This window comes from Magnolia sinica, chromosome 9 (genome assembly GCF_029962835.1).
Source record: "Magnolia sinica isolate HGM2019 chromosome 9, MsV1, whole genome shotgun sequence".
Classification (NCBI taxonomy): domain Eukaryota; kingdom Viridiplantae; phylum Streptophyta; class Magnoliopsida; order Magnoliales; family Magnoliaceae; genus Magnolia; species Magnolia sinica.
The window spans coordinates 25,548,833-25,572,074 of NC_080581.1; the positions used below are offsets into that span (position 1 = coordinate 25,548,833).

The following is a 23,242-nucleotide window of genomic DNA, read 5'->3' on the forward strand; positions in this document are numbered from 1 at the left end:
CAACATCGCTGAGGCAGAAGTGCAGAACAGATCATCTTGGAGCTTTTGTCCATTATCATTATATTTCCCTTTATGCTCATTATACTTGTAAAGTTTTTTATCATAGTGAAAATATGATAAAGTTTTTGGTTGTTGTTTGTGGGTTATGCTTTTGGTTATGCTTATTATGAATCAAACTGACATTGAAAATCTGCCTCGTAGCATCCCAGGATTGGAACCTAGCAAATGGGTGCTGGAAGCCGAGGATGGGGTACTATGGAGGCTGTTGGCGCCGGATTCGCCAATCGAGAATTTTGTGAGCCCGGTTTCCGAGTTTGGGGAGTGACAAACATTGTTGTAATCTTTTACAAACTTGAAAGAATATTTTCACCTACATTTTTTGATGTCATGGTACACCTAGCGATTCACTTACCGCACGAGACGAAGCTTGCAGGCCCAGTACAACATCATTGGATGTATCCGATCGAAAGGTGGTAGAACCTATTAAAAATTTTATTCATTTCATAAACTACATATATCATGTTTTCATACGTATAACATAGTAGTTTTGTGTACAAATACCTTCACACACTAAAGCGATTTGTGAGGAATAAGGCACAACCGGAGGAATCCATTGATAATGAGTGCCTAACATTTTGCTCTATATATCTTCATGGCATAAAGACTAGATTCAACCAAGAAGATCGGAATGTTGATGAAGGGAAGGAGCATGAACAAAGACTCATATCTGTATTCGCACATAATGTTCGTCCTTTAGGATCCCTGACATTTTAAGATATGGACCTTGGGGATCTAGCAAAGGCGCGGTGGTATGTGTTGCATAATTGTGAAGAAATAGAGTCGTAGTTAGAGTAAGTCTTCCCTTGATTATTATTTTCTCCACATACGATGGTCTTAATGTTTCTTGCTGATGACATGCCATTTATGTGTAGCGAACACATCAACGAGATGAAGTCCTAATTCCCGACAAATTATAATCAAATGCATCAGGATCAGTTTTCAGAATGGTTCGCAAAATGTGTAAGATTTCACATTGTATCTCACCACACTTAGAATTTTTGTTGTATTGCATATTATTTGAACCTAAGAAAATCCCTAAATAATTATATTATGTACATAATAATAGATGAAGACGTTACGCACTAGCAACTCTGCGGATACGTCTGATGCACTTTACTCACTGGCATGTGGCCCTGATAGACGTGTATGTAGATATACAGGTTGTATTGTAAACGAGATTCGGTTCCGCACTTAAGAACGAGAGAAGTATATGACCACACAAAATAGTAGGGTGGTTGTGAAGGGAACGCATGAGGAGATAGAAATTGACTTTTATGGCATTTTGACAGATATTACTGAGCTGAGTTATTGTATGAGAAAATGGGTGTACTTATTTAAATGTGATTGGTGGGACATTGGAAATAAGAAGTTAGGAATACAAACTGACAACTACTTTACGAGCATAAATTTATCTTGAAAATGGTTTAAAGATGGCCCATTTGTCCTCGCCAACCAAGCCGAACAAGTATTTTACCTTGCTGACACTAAGTTAGGCGGCTCTTGGCACGTGGTGCAGAAAATAAAGCCCAGGAACGTATTTAACGTTCTTGTACCAGAAGTTGAAGATAGCGAGGATGTGGGAAATGAAATGTCTAGGGTTGAATAGGCATATCAAGAAGACATGCCATCTAGAGATACAGGGACTGATTCAAGTGTTGATATTAATGTGGTGCAATTGGACAGAGATGATGTGCCACCTGATCATGTTGATGCTTCAATAATCCATGACATTGTTAGAGATGATAGCGGTTTCATTGATGATGACGTTACAGACGATGAAGAGGAAATACCGATCAGCGATAATGATGGTGAAGAAGAAATAGTCCTAAACGGTAGTGATACAGATAACGATTATTAAATGTACACATGATTTACATGTCATTTTTCAATTCGAATAATTTATGTATTCCATGTATACGTGAAAATTACAAGTCATGATTTATTCCTTTAATTGACTTGTTTATAATCCACATTTACAGTTGAGTCAATTTCTGATCATGTCCTCCTCAAACCGGAGCATAACGGAAGCACACAGCATACTTCATCAGCTGTTGCAGATGAAATTTTCATCCTATCTTCTTCTGGTAGGGCCAAAGAGATACCCGGTCTGGTCAATGATGTACCGCAGAATATATCGACGATAACTCATATAAAAGATTATACCATCTCAAAGAAATTCCAGAGCTGATGGAGGTATATAATCGCGGGGAACTTGATATGGAAGATGCGACTTTGTCACTTGCACATTTGAATGGAGTCCTGAGAGACCAGATTTCTCCTATTGTGACTGTCATGTTGGCTGTAACAATGTCGAGTGCTTCACATAACATAACATATGCTTCTAAAGCATACAATAACTTACGCAGGGAGTACTTCGGATAGTTTACCTCAAAGTTGTTTCGTATTACAATAAAATATGTGTATTTAATATAGAATGACAATGTGTAATGGAATTTCTAAGGGTTATAGATTAAAGTTTATAGTTTTATTATATTCTACTTGCATTATAGTGTAATGGTTTAATCATATTTTAATAATCTCTCTAAGCATAAGTATAAATGCATTGTACCATCAACACTACTTGTATAATGTTTTAGTATATTCCACTTGTATTGACATTGTTTAAATTTATAAGTTCATAGCTCACACATATTTAGTGATGGCACCGGTGGGAGACCAGATCGTTCACGCACTGGATTTACCCCTTTTACCCGTGATGCAACAGAGACAGCATCGTCGTCACATGTTGCATTGTAGGCGTCTGATCTCTCAATCGCGCATACACCGGGCATTGCATGTAAGTTTAGAAATATATTTCTTTTAATGACTTCTGTTTATGTTTAGACTTACATATTTCTTTTGCAACAGCATTGTTGACCAGCCGATGAGAACGTGGACCCACGCGTGGGTTGCTTTTAGAATGACTTACGCGTGAGGGTAAGGTGACGGTAGAGTTTCCATAGAACTACAATAGACCTATTGGGAACAAAGCTAGGTTATTTATATTGGAGATCGGTGTCTTATACTGATCTCTGATCCCCCACCACCCCCCGTTGGGCAGACGTAACAGATGATGTGCGGCAGCTCATCCGTTAGTGCCTTCAGGTAAATTTTAGTAAATTAAAAATTATTTTAGAAAAGTTTATTTACAGTTAGGTTATTTTCTTAATAAGTTTATTACATTAATCTATTATTTATGAAACTACAGGATAAATTTAACTTGGATTTGAATGTTCCACACATTTCCCATGCCGTCGACGACATGGTCAAGGAGCGGTTTAAGGAGTACCGTGGTGACTTACACAAGTGGTACAAGCGGTGCATGAGCCACAAGGAGAGCGTACTGTCCACACCGCCGCACGTGACCCATGATGACTAGCGAATACTCTACGAGAGATTTTCGTCTGAGTCTTTTCAGGTAATATTTACATATTTACTATATCTTAAGGTAACAATTAAATTCGTAATTAATAACAATGTACTATGAATAATGTGCTCAGAAGAGGAGCAAAATAAATTCTGACAATAGGGGAAAGTTAGAAGTGAACCACGTAGCTGGTTCAAAGTCATTTGTACAACTTCGTCACGACATGGTAAGAAATTACTGGTAATTATTAAGTTGATATATTCTTTCCATGCATTTATATTAACTCTATTGTCCTTTCGATTGCGCAGTGAGATTCCTTCACTGGCCAGGAGCCCAAACTATTAGACCTCTACAGAGGGACTCACTGTCGGCAGGTGATGGGATCTTGGCTACATCCTAGAGCCAACGAGAATTGGGTAAAAATTCTTACATTATAAAATTTAATTACATTAAATTATAATGATCTCATTTGTTATGAAAATTCATATGTTTTCATTATAGGCGGCGATGGAGACCTTACGCAGTCAACCCACTCCCAATGGTACTCAGCAGAGTGAGCCAGAGATCCTAAGTGAGGTGCTTAGCACCTGTTCTAGATATGTGCATGGTCTTGGCCATGGTGCTAAGCTCATGACACTTGCTAGAGCTGTTTCTAGCCAATCCATCATTGTTGGTGAGAGCGTCGTAAGCCGAGCTGATATCGCAGAGAGAGAGAGAGGTTCAGTAGCTACGAGTCGTCGTCTATAACATCAGAGAGCAGATAGAGAGGCAGAGAGAGGAGCAGGAGAGGCAGAAGGAGGAGCAAGAGAGGAGGATGGAGGTAGAGCTGGGCATCGGACCGAGTCGGACCGGATTGGGTCCTACTCGACCAGGACCGAAATCTAGAGGGCCGAACCCAAACCTGATCAGATCCGGAGCCGAGTCCGGGTCATCTGACCCGAACAGATCCTAATCCCTCCTAGCCTGAGCCGATCCGAGTCCGTCTCGGGCAGGACAACCGAGTCGGATCGGATTGGGCAAGGGTCGGATTGTCATTCTTTTCAACGGTGTAAAAATCATTATTCACATTGTTTCTTATGGTGTGATCTACTTGATTATTAGAAATATTTAAAATTTAGCATTAATCCCTAAAATCATCTGAAAAAACTAATGGATGGTTTGGATAAACCAAAAAAATTCAAGATGGGCCACATAGTTTACTCGGCTAACAGGGTACGAAATCTACTTTTAATTCAACAAGTACTCCTATATAGGCTATAGCTCATGCTGTCTGATAGGTTATAGCTCTTGCTGTCTTAGAGGCTATAACTCCTACCAGGCTACCAGCTATAAAGCTGCTCTATGTACAGTGCGAACGGACTGGCTACTCCGGTCGGTGATCTATGGGTCCCACCATGATGTACGTGCTTCATCCATACCGTTCATTAATTTTTACAGATCATTTTAGGGCTTAGTACAAAAAATGATAGGGATATAAATCTTAAGTGGGCCATACCACAAGATAAAAATAATGAATGGATATTCACAATTAAAATCCTCCTAAGGGCCACTATACTGTTTATTTGACATCCAATCTGTTGATTTGGTCATAAAGACCCAGATGAAGGGAAAAAATAAATATCAACATGATCCAAAACTTTTATGGCCCCCAGAACGTTTTTAACGGTCAAAATTCATTCAACACTATTTCCTGTAATGTGGTCCACTTGAGATTGAGATATAATTCATTTTTTAATCATATCATAAAATGATATATAAAAATAGATGGACGGCATGGATGATACACATACATCATGGTGGGCCCCACAGAGCACCGACCATCAACCAATGGTTGGTGTTAGGGGGAGTAGCCAATCCGTATAGGCTATAGTTCCTACTAGCTGGCAGCTGTACAGGTGCTCTGTACGTGTCATGCGAAGACGAGTCCTGACACTCCTTGAGCTCCGAGTTGTACGAACGGTTCAAAGGAGATCAAAGCTACATGACCCACAGTGATGTATTTAGTAAATCTATACCATTCATCTGTTTTTAGAGTTCATTGTAGAGCATTATCCAAAAAATGAGTCATATCCGAAGATCATATGGACCACACCATAAATAGAAGTGGAGATAATGATTTTCACCATTGAACAATTTGTATGGCCCACCATAGTGTTTATTTTCATCCAATTTGTTTGTAAGGTCATAAAGACCTCAGTGAAGAGGAAAAACAAATTTCATATTGATCCAAAACTTCTGTGAACCCAAGAAGGGTTTCAATGGTTGACGTTCAATCCCCCATTACTTTCTGTAGTGTGGTCCACTTAATAGTTAGATATGTCTTAATTTTGGTCTCAAGCGTTAATACGATATTGCCAAATGGATAGATGGTTTGGATATAACACATACCTTATAATCAGACCCACAGAACTTGCTAACGTTACACCCGCAAATCCACTTCGTACACCAACCAATATGCTTCCGTCAACCAGTAGGTAAATCATTGTATCTATATGCCAACCATGCCTGCTACTACTCTCTCTCTCTCTCTCTCTCTCTCTCTCTATTTCCCTCTCCGGCATAAAAATCGAGCTCCAAAACCCAACGGCTCTCCCTGTATATTTCTCTCCACTAGAGAAATCCCATAAAAGCTCCAAAACCATTGCAAGACATCTAGCTAACCTTCTTCTTACCTTCTTCTTCAATAAAAAGGGAGAGACAGATACAGAGAGAGACAGATATAAAGAGAGATAGAGAAATAGAGGTGAGGCTCAGGTGTACATTGGGCGGAGTTTTTTGGCGCTAAACGAAAAGAAAAAGATGCGTGGAGAAAGAATTTTACAAAAATAAGGGATATTTATATCCCAGGTCAGTTCGGACCCTTTCGGTCCGGGTTTCGTATCGATTCTGTTTGGATACACCCCTATCGGAATCCGACCCGAAAAACGACCGGATCTCGATGGACAAATTCGATCAGGGACGATCTAGGCTGTCGGTTCTGTTCGGAACGGTACCGAGTCGGGTCGGATCCACCAGATTGGGTCCAACTTGCCCACCTCTAGATGGAGGAACTGACGAGGCAGAGGGAGGAACATGAGAGGAGGAGGATGGAGGAGCAGGCAAGGCAGAGGGAGGAGTATGAGAAGAAGATAGAGGAGATACGGGTGGAGCATGAGTGACGGATGACGGAGATGTTTCAGGCTCTCGTTGCACGCTTACCCACTGATGCCCCACCACCTCCGCCTTCATCTTTATGATTTTTTATATTTTATTTATGATGTTAAACTTATATGTATTTATGCATGAATGAATGTGATGTAGATAAGAATGTTTGTGTTTGGATGAATGTAGTTTATGTTTGGATGGATTTATGTAGTTTAGGTTTAGATGGATGTAAATGTGAATATGATGAAATATATTACATAACAAGTGTATATTAGGAAGAATATGATGAAATATATTGTAATAGGTGTATATCAGGAATTTTGTGCTGGAATAATTTTTTTTGTTAAAAAAAGAAAAACTTTTACTTACGAAAAATTTTGTAGGTAAAAGTTTCATCCATGTTTTTACCTACGAAGTATTTTGTAGGTAAAAGTCTCATCCACGTTTTTTACCTACGAAAATTTTCGTAGGTAAAAGTCTCATCCACGTTTTTACTTGTGAAAATATTCGTAGGTAAAATTTTTGTAAATATTTTTACCTACGAAAATTTTCGTAGGTAAAAGTATTGTGAAATATTTTACCTACAAAAAAAATCGTCGGTAAAAGTTTTTTACTTATTTTTTAACGACGAAAAAATTTGTAGATAAAAGTTTTGTAAATACTTTTACTTACGAAAAAAATCATCAGTAAAAGTTTTTTACCAACGAGAGAATTTGCCGGTAAAAGTTTTGTAAATATTATTACCTACAAAAAAAATCGTCGGTAAAAGTTTTTTACTTATTTTTTACCGACGAAAAAATTCATCAGTAAAAGTCTCACCATTGCCGACGATTCAAATTTTCGTTGGTAAAAGCCTTCTCCCTCGGTCTTTTACCAATGAATTTACCGACGAAAAAATTCATCGGTAAAACTTTTTACCTATGAAAAATATTGATTTAGTGACGAATATTTTCATCGGTTAAAGTAGGTTTTCTTGTAGTGCCTTCTACGGCTTAGATCACACATTTTCCTTACGCGGCTTGGTTCACATATTTGCCCTCGTGGCTTTGATGGATATTAACGCCCTTTTATAGCTTGTTGGCTATATTCACATATATTGTTGATTTTCAGGTCATGCGGAGTTCGTTATGATTTTTGGGTGGAGTTGAAGTTCGTTTATCGATTTTCTAGCCATCTTACAGAGTTCATATAATTTTTGAATGACATAGGAGTTTTCATGTTGATTCTCTCTTTATCTTGCGGAGTTCAGTCGTACCTTAATTTTCCGGTGGAGCCAATTTTCTAGCCATCTTGTGATGTTCACGTACGATATGATTTTTGAGTGAAGTAGAGGTTTGTATGTTGGTTTTCTAGCCATCTTGTGATGTTCAGTCGTACTGTGATTTTCGTGTGGAGCTGAAGTTCACTTATCGATTTTCTAGCCATCTTGCGATGTTCACATATGATATGATTTTCGGGTGGTCTAGAGTTTGTATGTTGATTATCTCTTCATTTTGTGGAGTTTAGTCATATCATAATTTCTGGGTTGAGCTGAAGTTCGCTTATCATTTTTTTAGCCATCTTGCGAAGTTCACATACGATATGATTTTTGAGTAAAGTAGATATTTATATGTTGACTCATCCTTTATCTTGCGGAGTTCAGTCGTACCATTATTTCTTGGTGGAGTTGAAGTTCCCTTATCGATTTTCTAGCCATCTTGCGGAGTTCATGTACGATATGATTTTCGGGTGAAGTAGAGGTTTGAAGGTTGATTTTCTATTTACCTTGTAGAGTTTAGTTGTACCATGATTTCTAGGTGGAGATAAAGTTTGCTTAATGATTTTCTAGCTATCTTGCGGAGTTCATGTACAACGTAATTTTCAGGTGCAATAAAAAATTGTGTGATTGATTATTTGACTATCTGGACACTTCTACTTGGATTACAATTGTTATTACATTTCCTTAATGTTGAGATTATGTTGACTGGCTTAATTTTTTAGTATATGATCATGATTATGAATTGCGCTGCTTAATATATACATTCTTATGACTTGCTATCTATTCTAGATTATGAATGATGAGTGTGAAATCTTGAAGGGTTCTCCTCACTGCGATAGCCATTGATGCTATCAAACTATATCAATTGATGTAGGTGTAGAGTGAGCCGATGTTGTTCATTGGGTTGCTAGAGCAGATCGGGTAGCTGACGAGCTAGTTGGGGTCTCTGCGGCCCATATTGAGCTCCACCATTAGATGATAGATTTCTGTTTTTATTTAATGAACTTTGCTATTTGGGGATTGTATAAGTCCCGTATGGGCGCTCCATTTGGATATTTATGATGATTGAAACGTTTTTATATAATACATGGTTTATTCCACCAACATTTGCTGCTAACTCTAATTAATGATAAGTGGTTCAAATTTATACTGAATTTGAAAGGCTAATACTCAGGTTTTTAGAAAATGAGTCATATACTTCGGTTTAAAAAACCAGGGCTTTACATCTTGCCACCTCAACCCTCAATTCCATATATAAGAGTAGGAGCTCTCTTATACTCATCCTTTTGCTATACTTAGAAAAATTCTGAGATTTTAAAGGACAGTGAGAGATAGTGGAGCCAAGGTGTGGCCCATCATCAACCTAGAGGGAGTGGACCACACATCATCATCAAGCCATCCATCCATTTGTGGTGAGTCTGCACCTGTCCTTCCATCTTCCTCATCCTCATCTTTCTCTCTTTTATTTACCTTGATATGTGTGGGGCCCACTAGTGTGGAGTCCCATGGGTTCATATATTACTAGCCATGGGGGTCAGCAAGGTGGCCGAAGTCAGTATGGTCGATCATGATAAACATTATATAAACACCCTTCACATGCATGTAATCTAATTTTTGTATCTGGATAACAACTTCTAAAAATCGTAAAAATCAACCATGCAAAGATCGGAGTTGAAATGTTAGAATAATATGAACCATAATATGAGCTAACTCTGAGCCAAATTTTGTAGCCATCCAACGGTCCAATCATCCGTTGAATCAACTTTACTTGGCTGATATCTAACAACACATGTAGGATTTTGATTTGCTAAAAATGGACCCATTTTTAACTCCTTTAATGAATACATTAGAAATATATGTTCCATTGGATTTGTAGAAAATTGAACCAGCTTTCCAACAGTATATAATAAGCCTCTATCGGAGTTCGGACGACTGAGATCTTGGCCTTATACGAAAACGTATTTAGGAGCTTGTTATGACCATTCTTGTGTGGGCCATATCCGTGATTCCAACGGTCAGATATATTTGATAATTATTCTTAAATTACTTGAGATAGTTAATTTCATATGTATGGTCCCCATGGTCATATTCTTTCATGATAAATTTTAGGAAATTTTGGACCGATAAATACTTCCATAAGGATAAATCTTGAATTGTTTTGTATGTTCCAGATGAATTAAAGGCTCTATATGGTTGAAAATCTACATACAATATAAATGACTTATTCCTAAACCATCCATTGGATCGGATTTTCCAATAAAGGATCTGATCATAGTGATTTGATCAATACATTACATGTGCTACTTGATGTATATGTTAGATCTATGTTGTACATAACATTCATCCTCTTATTGACCAATTTGGGTGTGGGATCACTTATGATTTATACATTTTATTAGTTCATCCAATATGGATACCCATGTACATTGTTGTGTATCTCTTATCTATGGTTTGCTAGCGTGTGGGCCTAAATTGTTATTGGATCTATTTCATTTCCTTTGTACTTTCTGTTTGCTGAAATTTTCCAAGTACTTAACTGTATTGCATGTAGGTCTTTTTGACACCTTGAAGTGGGCCCCATGCTCTGTAGTTGAGGGTACCACTATGGGGGATGTTTAATTCTTATGTCAGTGAGATGGGATATCTCACCTTTTTGTCAGGAATGATCCCCAAGTGTTTGGAAAGTGGGCCCTAAGTTGTGACATATCCCATTGCTGAAAACTGTCTGATTATTTTGGGTTTTGTACCAACTTTAGGCCTCTATAGTGGACCCCATGCAGAAGATATGGTAGGCCACCACTTGTAACCTTTAACCTATACCAATTAATAGATAAATAGTATTTTACTTGGGCTAAATCACAACCCACATGATCAGGCAGTGGATCTCAAAATGGGATCAGGCATGGTTGTCGCAGAGAACTCTGTGCAGAAAATTAAAATATATATGTTTGACCATACACCAAATATTATGTGTACATAATCCGTTGGTCCCATCTCATATTTTTTTGAAGTCCATATATATGAATACCAGGTCACCTGAAGGCACGCCGAAAGGTGATCCCTCATGATCATGGGATGTACTCCAACTTGGGTAAAAACTAATTCTGCACACTGTTTCCTACACAGTTTCTCCAAGTACCCATGTTTGGGCCATCACCATAAATTGTACTCACCCAAACAATGAGGCCTGCCTTATAATTTGTAAAGACCATACATAGAGCTACCAGGTGGCTATTTTCTTTCACCATATGTAGGCCCCATTGATCATGAATCTGACTCCAAAATGACCTAAAACTAACCTTGCACCAAAAGTCTGTTTGATATAGAATTCATGTAGGCCACATTAATGGGGTCCACCACCTTCCCAGGGCATTTAATGCAGTAACTAAACCATGGAAAAGAAATTGTTGGTGCTGGTGAGCCCATAACCTTGGATGAGTCATCTACTGTGGGTTGTCTTGTATATGTCATTCCCTTCATCTGATGAGGCCCACCTAGCATGTTTTATAAATGGGTGTTATATAACTTGTAAAATATGTAGTGGACTGATCTTGCTGCCCAGTTGTTGTCTTAAGATATGGATGGTCTTGGGCCCATATAAATGAGGCAATCCTAATACCCAAGTGGGCTATCTTATATGAGCCGCACATTTGCCAAATAAGTCCTACTTAGTATATTGTGTACATGTCTCCTAGGTCATATGTGTCCTTGGGCCAATCAAAATGAAGCAAAACCAAGGCCCAATGGGCCCAATACCAAGAGAAACACATGGGAGTAGAAAGCCTTTCATGATAAATCTTCTTAGGCCCGCTAGGTAGGCCAATTTTCTAGTGGGCAGCGTGCCTTGCACACTACCACTAGTCAGCTGGGCCACACTTAAAGGGGCCCATTTGGATTGTATAAATTATAATAGACAAGCCTTCATATTTTACTTGTGAATGAGGTTCATGGGTCCAATACAATGTGGAATCTGTGCAATGTTGGAATGTGAGTGATATGTTTGGGATTATAAGTTTATCTCCTATTTGATGTTAGATTTGTGGGGCCCAGTCGTGTTATGGGATCCACCTTAGAGGTATGTATCCATGTATACTTCCTTTGGTGTGGGATTGTTGTCCACTAATAAACCAAACCTAGACCTAAGTGGGCTATACCACAAGAATGTTAAATCTATGAAAAGCCCATTAACCATACTTGTGGTAAAATGTGAGGTACAATCATGTGTTGAACTTGCACCTTCAACTAGTGGGGCCCACTTATCCATGTGACTGGATCCACATCATCAAAGAGCCCGGTAGTTGGATGTTTATCCTATATGGAATTTGCTCAGTGGTCCACCACGTGGGACCCACACTTAACTTATATGATTGTGTACCTTATGTATAGTGCAAGGTTAATGTGGGGGTCACACTAGGTGGGACGCACCTATTAATGATTGTGATGATGATGGTGAATTATTGGTTTTTATGACATGTATGATCTAATTGATAGTGATTATGCTAGGGTTAATATCGATTATGGTGATCATTTAATAGATGGTGAATTGATATGGCATATGCATTGATGATGAATGAGTAGTTGTTTGTGGTAGTTGTGACATTGCATATGTTAATCATGAAGTGGAAGTGGCCTTCATGCTAATGATGGTGATAGTATGTACATGTATATGATGACAGAATATGCTAGTTGATCACCATGTTTTACTTAATGATCATTACATTGAATGATAATGTTGATAGTTTAGTTGATAATCATGCTCGTGCTGATGGTCATGACGATGATACGTGTATAATCACCATGCTTTGCTTGACATTGGTTTCATTGGAGATTATATTGATATCCAAGTGAGAATAATGCACACGTTGATGGTCACGATGACTCATGCATAAGATAATTGTGTTTTACTTTATACCTGAATAATAATAAATAAATTATACTTGTGAACGTATGGATAACATCATGCATGACAGAAGCCTAATGCCTAGGGCATGTAAGATGCTAGTATTGGATGACGGCCATGATGTTGATGATGCATGTGAATCTTTGTATGCTATGTACTTCATGCATAAGCTTGCATGATTTAGATAATTCGGCGTAAAATGTTGGTATGACGCCTGATAATTTTTGTGGCGTTACATTAGTGATTGATGTGAGGGTCACATTGAATGTTTGCTAATACCATTTTCTTTATGTTGACATGGCACTTTCTTTATATTGATTTAACCATACTTTATTTTTAATGTGATATTACATAACTCAGGAATAGTGCTTATGATTGTACCTTACCATATCTCATACGCATCATTTGTATGCCTGTTGTGAATGACGATTGTTCATAGTATATGTCGTTCAGCTCGAGACACTTAGGGGACTCTATATGAGATAGGGTCGCCCCACATGATTTGCGCGATATGCGCAGGTTTAATGCATGCCTTGGATAGTGTGATTCATGCATTTTGCATTATGCGTGATATGTACATATACTCCCTAGAGACACCAGGAAGGTGGTCCCGTAGCCTTATTGTGGCTGGTGGATGATGGACACTGGAAATTACTAAGGTTATAGGGCGTCACAGGTGTCTCTGGGTGAAAGTCCTTAAACCTTGTGGTACCAGTAGGAGCTCCATCACATCAGGACAGAGTGGGGGGAGATGCAGAGGGCTGACATGGCTGGATACCGGTAGGCCACGTCTCCCACTGTGTTGAGGTTAGTTAGAAGGGGGTTTGACCTTACTCGCATGGGTGTAGAGGGTTATATGTTAGGTTGAGTTTGACCAGCTCATGAAATGGATTCGCTATCGATAAATCGGGTGGTTTTTGTATACCACTGGCGAGAAGGATAGTGAGGTCTTTTGCACTCACTTGGTCTTACGCGTTATAGGCGGCAACCAATGTCGGAAGTGTACTAGACCTCGATGTGATTCCAGTGATGATAACTGTACTGAGATGTGAACTTATTGAGTAGGACTTACATGTACAGCATTTGACGCATGCATTCATTCATACATTATCCACTCGGGTTGGTGGTGCGCAACTAAATCATTATCTACTCGGGGGTTTACCACACTGAGTCTAGCTATCCAAATCAAGTATGAGATTGGTTTGGATAGAAGTCCCTTGTAATGAACCCCACAGTTTACGATACCATGTACTATCATCTCGACCACACGCACCAACTTTGTTATTTCTTTTCCATCATATGCTCTATAGTGGAATATGTAATTTAATTATGGTGTACATGATGATTGGTTATTCTCATGATTTATAATCGTTCGTCCGAGTAGTATGCCTAAAATTGATCACATGATTTATGATAACCTGATGAACTTTAATAATATGCTTAGTTGATAACATGCTCACCTATGATAACATGCTTGGTTGATAATATGTTTATGGTTGTTTTGGATGTCTTTACGGGAGTGCAATGATAAGCCGTGTTTTACTCCCGGCATGCAATAGACTTTCGAGTTGTGGTTTGCTCATACAGATTATTTACACTTTTTTAAGATATGTTTAGTAGCATGGTGCGTGCAGGAGTTATAGGGGATTTGTTATCTCTTCTCCCTCATTGTTGAGCTGATGCACCATCATATGTGTGGCATGTCGACCAGGTTCGTTTCTTGGATATGCATTGATACCATGTATGAAAAGGTATAACCACCTAATTAGATTAACCATTCCATAGAACAAATAAAAAAACTCCCTCACCATGAGCTAGGTTTGGTGTTCGGGAAGTTCGCTAACCGTTCACCAAGTCCAACAAGTGGCGAGGAAGTTGTCATGACCCGAGTTCGAGACTTGGGAGGTAGTAGGGCCTGGGTTCCAGATTTGGGGTGTGATAGGATTCGTATCATGGAAGAGCATGAAGCAGTCGATTATAACGTCTTCTAGCATGGAAGCAGAGTATATATCTTGTCATGAAGCCACAAGTCAGGCGATCTGGCTTCAGAGTTTTTTCTCTAGTTTACATGTTGTGCAGATGATCTTGAAACCATTGAAAATTTATTATGATAGTTCAATTGCAGTTAAATTCTCTAACAACAACAAGCATTCATCAAGGTTAAAATAAATTGACATTAAGTATCATGTTGTGAATCAGAGAGTTCAGAATTGTCAAGTGTCTATAGAACTCATCGGCACACGGTAGATGTTAGTGGATTCTCTCACTAAAGGCCTTACTATCACACTCTTTAAGGAACATGTGATGTCTATGAGAGTTATAAATCCCAATGATGTATTTGAATAGTGGAGGTTTTCATTTTTTATCCGATTATTTATAGACATTTTAGAGATCTATTAATATACATTGATGATTCTGTTATTCAATTTATATCTTGTTTCTCATTTAATATGCACATTCATTTTTGAGTGAGCAAGACTTTGGTTTGTGTCTTGGTGACACATTCAGTAGGACTATTTGAAGATAGGCATGTATGATCACATTAGACGTGCAATCTTCATACCACATCATATATCTTCGATCCATATCATTAAGGCTATTGGTATTCATGAACATGATTTGTTACACTTCGAAAAATATAAATGTTGTGTTAACTACCATGATTCAATATCAATGGTCTTGATAAACTGAATCTGACAAGAATTGCTCATAATTATCCAACAGTGTTGTTTTAAAACTCAATAGGATGCCCATTAGGAACTTTCAAAAGCAATAGACTGAGGAGGGTGGACACAAGGTCGGAGTCAGTGATGGGATTTGCCATGGCCGCTAGGTTGTCCACAATAGACTTTATAGACTGGATGTATTCAGACATAGGGGTTGTACCCATTTTAACAGTGTGCAACTGATACTTAAGTTGTTGTATGTGAGCTCGGAAGGACGACACAAAGATTCTCTCCAGAGCACACCACACATCACAAGATGTGGTGAGGCCGACAACATGGGCTAAGAACGGTTTAGTGAGGGAGGTGATGAGCCAACAAAGGAGCATTTGATCCATTTTGGTCCATTTGGTGTAGTCAGGATTAAGGATAGGTAAGGTATCCTTCTCAGTTGGAGGGAGGAAATGATTTGGAAATGGAGAGGTGTCATTGGCAAGGCCTTCAAGATCATGGAGTTTTAGTCTGGGAAGAAACTAGGAACGCCATACCAAAAAATTACCCTTGTCAAGTTTGATGTTGAGGAAGTGAGTGATGTTAGAGATAGATGACGCCAACGAGGAAGATGAAGTGCTCAACATGGTGGATGCACTCGTAATAGATGAAGCGCTTGACATGGTGGAAGCACTTGTAATAGCTCTGATACCAAGATGAATTGGGATGTAATTTAATAAACCTTATGAAGGTGCACGGTCTCTATTTATAATTAATTGAGGGGAACAATCAGCCATTAATTTAGAGGGTTGTTATAAGAGATATACATAGTAACTAAATATTTTTAGGCTAATTACAACTGTGTATAGTTGGAGCAAGCTTATTTATAGACATCAGGATATGCACAATCACGAGTTGCTTTATGGGGAGAATCCATAAGATTTTATCCACTCATGTTATCTTCTCTAACAGGGCCATCACTATGTTTATGAGAAATACACCATGTTCATCCATTTTGCGAAGCTCATTACAAGGCATGGGCCTAAATGGGAGGTGGATCCAAAAGTCAGGAAAACACGACAGAAAAAAAAGTAGGTAAGAAAAAAGTTGAGCGACGAAACCTCCGTGTCCACCGTGATGTTTATATGCTCTCCCAAACTATGAATAGAAGATGAAATGATCTTTGGCTTGATCTTGAGTTAGCTAGATCATGGACAACATCATGATCAATCCAGGCTAGACTGTGGCATAGAGATGGCTGGGAGGAGGCTAAGGGGTAACTAAAAATCAGATCTTGGAGGCTTGGAGCTCCTTCTCACCCTCACTCTCTCTCCCTCTCTCTCCTTCTCTCTCACTTAGAACTTTGGAATGAGATGTGTTGTTGTTGAAATGTAAGGAGGAGGGGGCTATTTATAGCCTTTTGGGATGACATTGTGGTAATTGCTGGGTTTGTGAAGGCTAAAAGCTGACATGGCAGCTTAGGATTTGTTGAGGAGAGAGAAATGCCATGTGGTATGCTTTTATGGGCTCTTGGGGGTAGGTAAAAGGGTAAATAGGGTGAACTATAGGGGAAATTCCATATGAAAGTTGACTTTGGGATGGGGGACAGTTGTGTGCCCAGAGGGGACACTTGTCGGATAAGGGGCGGGAGTCAAATTACCACTCACAATAGTCCGACTACCACCTGGGCTCAGTTTCCCCTATGCTTTGATTAGTGAGCTTTCTTTGGTGCTCTGGTTCGGCCCAAAGTCTTTTTTCAGGATTTTGGCTCAAAATGGTTAGGTGTATTTTTGGGTTTTATACTGATTTTCATATAAGCTTTGGCTTGGGTGATGGTTTAGGGTTTGGATTAGGGTTTAAGCTAGGGTTAGGGTTTTAGGCTGGGATTAGGGTTTGGTTTAAGATATGATCATGATTTTCGAATTGTTTTAGTTCTCTCGAGTGTCAAAGCAAGTGGACACCCCACCCTTCTGGTCAGAAAAGATCGTGGTTCGAATTTGTTTCTTGTCATTGTATCGGTAATAGTTGACTATTTAGAAAAGAGATGACTCGTACATATCATGAGGGTTAAGGAAAATTTTGTGATTATCCTTGCGCTTTCTGCTGCATTACGGGTCATGAATCACAACCCTTTCACGTCAAATTGTTAATATCATTGGAGGGTAAGTTTAAAAAGTAATGCCTCTGCACGTCGATGCGACTTTATGAGGATTCCCATACTGTTTAGATCTGTCGTTTCCTTTGCTACGTAATCACCCTAGGAGTATTCATTTTGTTTGATCGTCAAAGTGGTTAACTGCCCTACGCATCGATGCGACCTTACGGGGAACTCACTATGCCGACTTGGACTTGATCAAATTTTCTGAATATCTCAGACTAGGTATGTGTGGGTAATCTCTTGTCATGCAATCTGCTGATTATGATACTTTAGTTACAACATATTGTCTTCACTTTGAGTTTGATTATTCTTTTCAGAGATAGACTTTCTCTTGCATTCGACTCGTACGACTGTCTAAATATGGAGATCAGGCTAATCATACTTGTATCATATACGGGTTCGATCATCCTCCAGGGAGACTGGAAGAGATCGAATCTTATTTTATTGTTTTGCACTGGCCGCAACTGGAGAATATGGAAATTCCTCAGTGTACTGTGTGCCACGTACGTTTTTGAAAATTTTGTTTTGTTTGAAAACTACCATCTTGGGAACTAAATTCCTTGGGGATTTTATTTAAATATTTTTAGATTTTTAAAAAATATCCATTCGATCTCGCGGGTGGGCGTCGTTGTTTGGTTTTTATTTGCAGAATATCGAACAATCGTATTGCTGCACTAATGAATTAATGGGGCTTTTACTATGATTTTCTTTTTCTTTTTTTTTTGTTTGCAATTTATCATTTCATTTCATCAAGATTCTCAATTTCTCACGAGATTTTACAATTTCTTGCAAGATATTAGGTCTTCTCATGAGGAGATTCTTTTTCTCTCCTTTTCCAGCCATTATCCAATGGTTCATAACATTTTTCGGCCGTCCCATCAACTCAAGAGGGACAGGTGTGCTGTCCCACATATGTCGGACGGTGGGCGGCAGTCCAACTACCGCTTGGCACCGGATTGCCCAATGGTCTGGCGCTGGCGCTGGTCCGGGTGTGGTGCTTCCTTCCCTATTTCTTCTCTTCCTTCACTCTGTCCAAGGATGCCATTTTTTCTCCTTAGAAGCTTTGGTTGGTTGATCTTTCATCACTTGCAGCTCCTTCTTGCTCAACTCCTCCATTTTTCTTCTAGGTGGCTATTTGTTCACTGGATTGACCTTCTTGTTTGTGTGTTTGCCGGATTTTGGGTATCCATGCTTGTGGAGTTTTTGGAAATGCTCATCTGTGGCCTTAGATTTTCCTTTTTGGATATGGGAGAGTTGTGATTGGGACTTTGGACAACATTGCCCAAAATTCCAGTCGTTGGATCTTGCTGGAAATTTTTATTTTGATATGACAAATGTATTTTTTGTAATTTTGATTGAGTGGGATATGATAAGAAGGGGGCCCACTCTTATTTTGTGCATGGCCATTTTTTAAATTTTTTTTAGAGGAAACGATCTGGATTGTAGAATGGTAGGCCAGGATGGGTGAATCGAGGTCCACTTGGATCTTCTAGTGTCATGGATCTTGATGGTGGACAATCATTTTTGGAGTGGATCGCACTCTTTGGTATAATTTTTGGCTCCATGTATGGATTGGATTTCTCAAGTGGGCCTTGGATCATGAACTTAGAAACATGGGCCTTGTCTTGGACATGTGGGCATAGGACAATGGGCCTTGAGCAATGGGCCTTGGAACTTGAACTTTTAAGGTGGGCCTTGATATATGGGCTCTTGAAAGATGGGTCTTGGGCTTGGGGACATGGGCCTTGGATAACGAGCCTTGCCTTGGGCTTTTGAGTGGGCTTTGATATGTGGGCCTTGTAGTGAGAAGGATACTCACTTGTAAGTGTTTTGCTCCTGCAGCATGTCTCGCCGGGGTCGCGACGAGGCTGGTCCTTCTCACCATTCCACTAATCCGTATTATGTGCCTCGGCAGGGTCGGCACTTATCTAATGTGGCCTATGAGGGAGGCACTTCTGCAATCTTAAGGGGCCGTGGGGTCCGGATCCATCGGCTGGATTGGTTCAAGGATCCTCAGCCCTTGTTCTTCGAGGTGTTAGAGTGCACTCCTCTAGCCAGTTTTTTCAGGGTTCGTTTGAGTAAGACGAAGATGTCCCTGCTATCTGTGCTGACCGAGTGGTGGTGTGCGAAGACCCACACCTTTCGTCTACCCTTTGGAGAATGGGGGATCACCCCTTACGATATTTATATGCAGCTGGGCCTCTGGCACGAGGGACGATCCATCCCGTTTGAAGAGGACCTTTTGATCCCTTCTACTAACGACTGGATGGGCTTGTTGGGGATGATGTCGAATCCCACAGATTTCTTGAGCCCGCAGTTCAACTTACTTTGGTTGTCTATGAAATTTGCCTGTCGCATTCTAGAGACTGAGGCCAAGACCATTATGAACGCTCGTGCCTTAATTTTGTACACCATGGGAGCTATGATATTCTGCCACAGGAATGAGTTGGTGAATTCCCGTCTGTTGTCACTCGTAGCAGACATCACCTTCCCTACTCCGTATAATTGGAATGCGGCCCTTCTTGCCCATTTGTACGATGGGTTAGATAAGGCCAGTCGCTACAGCAGCAGATCTTTGATTGGCTTTTACCTGGTCATTGATGTGCGTGTTAGATCCTTTTCCTTCGTACCATTCCTTGGACAATGGATGTTACTTCTAATTATGATTTTACGCTGGTCTGCTTTTTTTTTTTTATCATTTTCCTCATCTGGCCCCTGCTTTGATCGATCGAACGCCTCCTTTTCCGCGCATGATGTTGTGGTACAAGGATAACCATAGTCGCATGTGCTTGTTTGCTGATCTTATGTGGAGGTCGAATGTCGATGCCCTTGTCCCCGATGATGTAAGTGATTGCCCTACCCTTTGTTGTCTGTCTTTTTGCCCTTCATATATGATCTTTCTTATCTTTTGCAGTTTTACACTAGGCCGTACCTTCGGTCGAATGCTGCTCTCATTCCTGTGGCCAAGAGGCTTATCAGGCCTCACGTCGATGCCACATTTTAGAGGATCCCTGAGTGACGAAGTTGTACCTGGGTGAGAGGTTCTTTTGCAGCTGACGGGTAGCCCTTTGGTTCTTTTTAGCCCTCCATCTGGTCCGCCAGATTGGAGGACAGTGCCTGAACAGGAATTGATTGCTGCTCTACAGGGCTTCGAAGCCAGTGCGTTTGTCGATCCAGCGAGAGAGTAAACTTCTTGGTGTGAGCAGTACGACAATGGTGTAATCCTTCAACATGCCTACGCTCCAGGTGGCAGTGCACGTTTCGTCGTAGGAGACCTTTTGGGGCCTCAAATTCGGCCAAAAGATATGGACGATTATGTACCTGATGATGATTAGTCTTGTTATATCATGTGATCATGTATCATCTGTTGTACAACCTTCCATATATATCGAATTTCTTTTGCCCGATGTCTTCTTTTCTGATTGTCGTTTGAGCCTTTATGTGGTCCTGATCGAGCCAATGGTAGAGAATTCATGTTCCATAGTATCCCGGGGGGCCCCTCCTTGATTTCAGCGTAAAGTGGGCCTGAGCGGTAGTTAGACTATCTTGGGCGGTAGTCTGACTACCATTCGTTGACATTTTGGAGCCGTTTTGGCTCTGTCAGATTGTAGGAGCGGAAGAAGCACCCGGACGGTACTCAGATTACCGTGGGTGGTTATTCGATTACCACCCCCTCTCATCTTTTATTCCAGTGATCTCCACTCTTCTTTGTTCATCCAAATCTGTTCCTCTGTTTATTCCTTCTCTACTCTGATAGTCTGAACCTTTCCTTTTGTCCCCTTCTTTTCCTTCTTGTCTTACCTTCTCCTTCCCTTTGTCTTTTTCCCCTTTGTCTCTATTATGGCTGACTTTAGAGAGTATGTTGGTGGGTCCAACAATGATGAAATGATGGGTTCTTTTGACGTAAGGGGTGCTTCCCCTTTATTGGTTCATGATGGGTTGGTGGGTGAGGGCCCATTTATGGGTGTTGATGATGGCTTGAGCGGTAGTAATGGTGGGTTAGTGAGTCCTCTTGAAAAAGTCAATGTCATTTATGGCATTGCTCCTACCACTATTGATGGTAAAGATGGAGTTTTGGGTGGCTTGGGTTTCGATGGATTGGATGGCTCCATGCTTGGTGGGCCATTTGATGGGCTATCTTTTGATGGGATGGGTGTGGATGGTACGGATGATAGTATGATAATGATAGGTGGGACGGATCTTGATGGGATGTGCTTGGATGGTGGAGATGGTGAGTTGATTGCTTTGGATGGTTCAGATGGGATGGATGGTGGGCCCCATTTTTGATAGATTGGGTTTGATGGGTAGTTTGGATCTGACAAGTGACGAGCCTTTTATTGACGGCTTAGGTTAGATATTCAGTGCGGATTTCAAGGTAATGATGGGACATACAGCTATTGTCGGGGATCGAGGTGCCGGTCCAGTCAGCTGTTGGATGGCCCGAGTGTTGTAGCTCCTGGGGTATTTACTTTCCAGACAGCCCCTGATGTGATAATCGTTGGCGGTTTAGGTCCACCTGTTGCCGCTTTCTAGGATACTCTTCGCTATGCGATGGGAGAGTTGGGCTTTTTCCAGCATCATGAGATTGATCTATTGGATGAGGGCAAGCCTATTTTTGATGATTCGCCCATTGATTTGGGCCTCCAGATTGTTAAGGGTGTGCCCATCCGTACCTGTTGCCTACAGTAGTGCATTATATGCTCTGGGAGACTACGTATCTGGATTGAGAGTTTGACGGCTTTCGAGGTCTTTGAGCTGGACTCCTTAGGCTTCTGAGTGGTCTTCCATTTTCATCGAGTTCACCTGGATTGGCGAGTATTGAGTGTGGCATCTTATGATTGGGTTCCGGCGCTGAACCTGTTCTCATTCAACGATCTAGAGTTGGGTCCTTCTCTGGAGGAGTTCGCTCGCTTGTCCAAACTTCCTCTTACTTAGGAGTCGTACGTCCCTTCATCCCAGCCGTTTCATCCTTCCAATTTAGGACCATGGTTTGGAATTTCGGCCACCTTTCCCACTGCGGAGAGTCGAGCTGATGAGTTCTCACTTGAGTTATTGTACGATCGATGTTCGACCGCTCGAGGGGGCCCATGATCTAACCGTTAACTTCAGTGCTTGAACGCACTGATCTTTTGTATCCTAGCGGAGCTGATATTCTCTGGATGACAGCGGTCGTCCTTAGGGATCTTGTTTGACGTCTTTCGCTGCGTCTTCGCCCATTGGAGCATTGTCTCTGTAGTGCTGGCAAAGCTATTTTTGGGTTTATCCGAGTGTTTGCTCGGGAAAACTCGCATCCTTAGAGGTTGTTGTACGTTTCTGCAAGTATCTTCTGCTGTCTCTCTTTTCTTTTCCACTCTTTTACCTGCTTGTACCTCATATTTAGGCCATGCTCCTCCTTAGGTGTGGTTGTGGGAGCACCTGCACATGACCCCTCTTCTCTCATGGCCGGATTCTCGTCGTGGTGATATGCTATCTTTACTGCTTGACGGCCTCCCTCTCGGCGCTAAGGCTACAGGGGCACTCTATCGCCGTATGTTCTCTTAGCTTCGTGGGTGGGAAGTCAGCTGGGAAGCTCCATGGCTTTGTTGTACGCTGTTGATTTGTAGTGTCGCTTGTACTCCTCTGTTGCTGTTAGGCTTCCGAGGGTGTTGCTCTTATCATCCCGTGTGGTTTCTTCGACAGTTTGGCTTTTGGCAGGACATCC

The 23,242-nt window shown here is 40.6% G+C and overlaps 1 long non-coding RNA gene across 1 annotated transcript; it reads left to right on the forward strand.

Annotated features, from left to right (window-relative positions):
• Nucleotides 1-3,101: 3,101 nt before the first annotated feature.
• On the forward strand, nt 3,102-4,064 carry LOC131256178 (uncharacterized). Its single transcript, XR_009176627.1, has 4 exons — nt 3,102-3,165; nt 3,269-3,478; nt 3,561-3,843; nt 3,929-4,064. It is a non-coding gene; the product is annotated as an uncharacterized LOC131256178 (long non-coding RNA).
• Nucleotides 4,065-23,242: the final 19,178 nt, after the last annotated feature.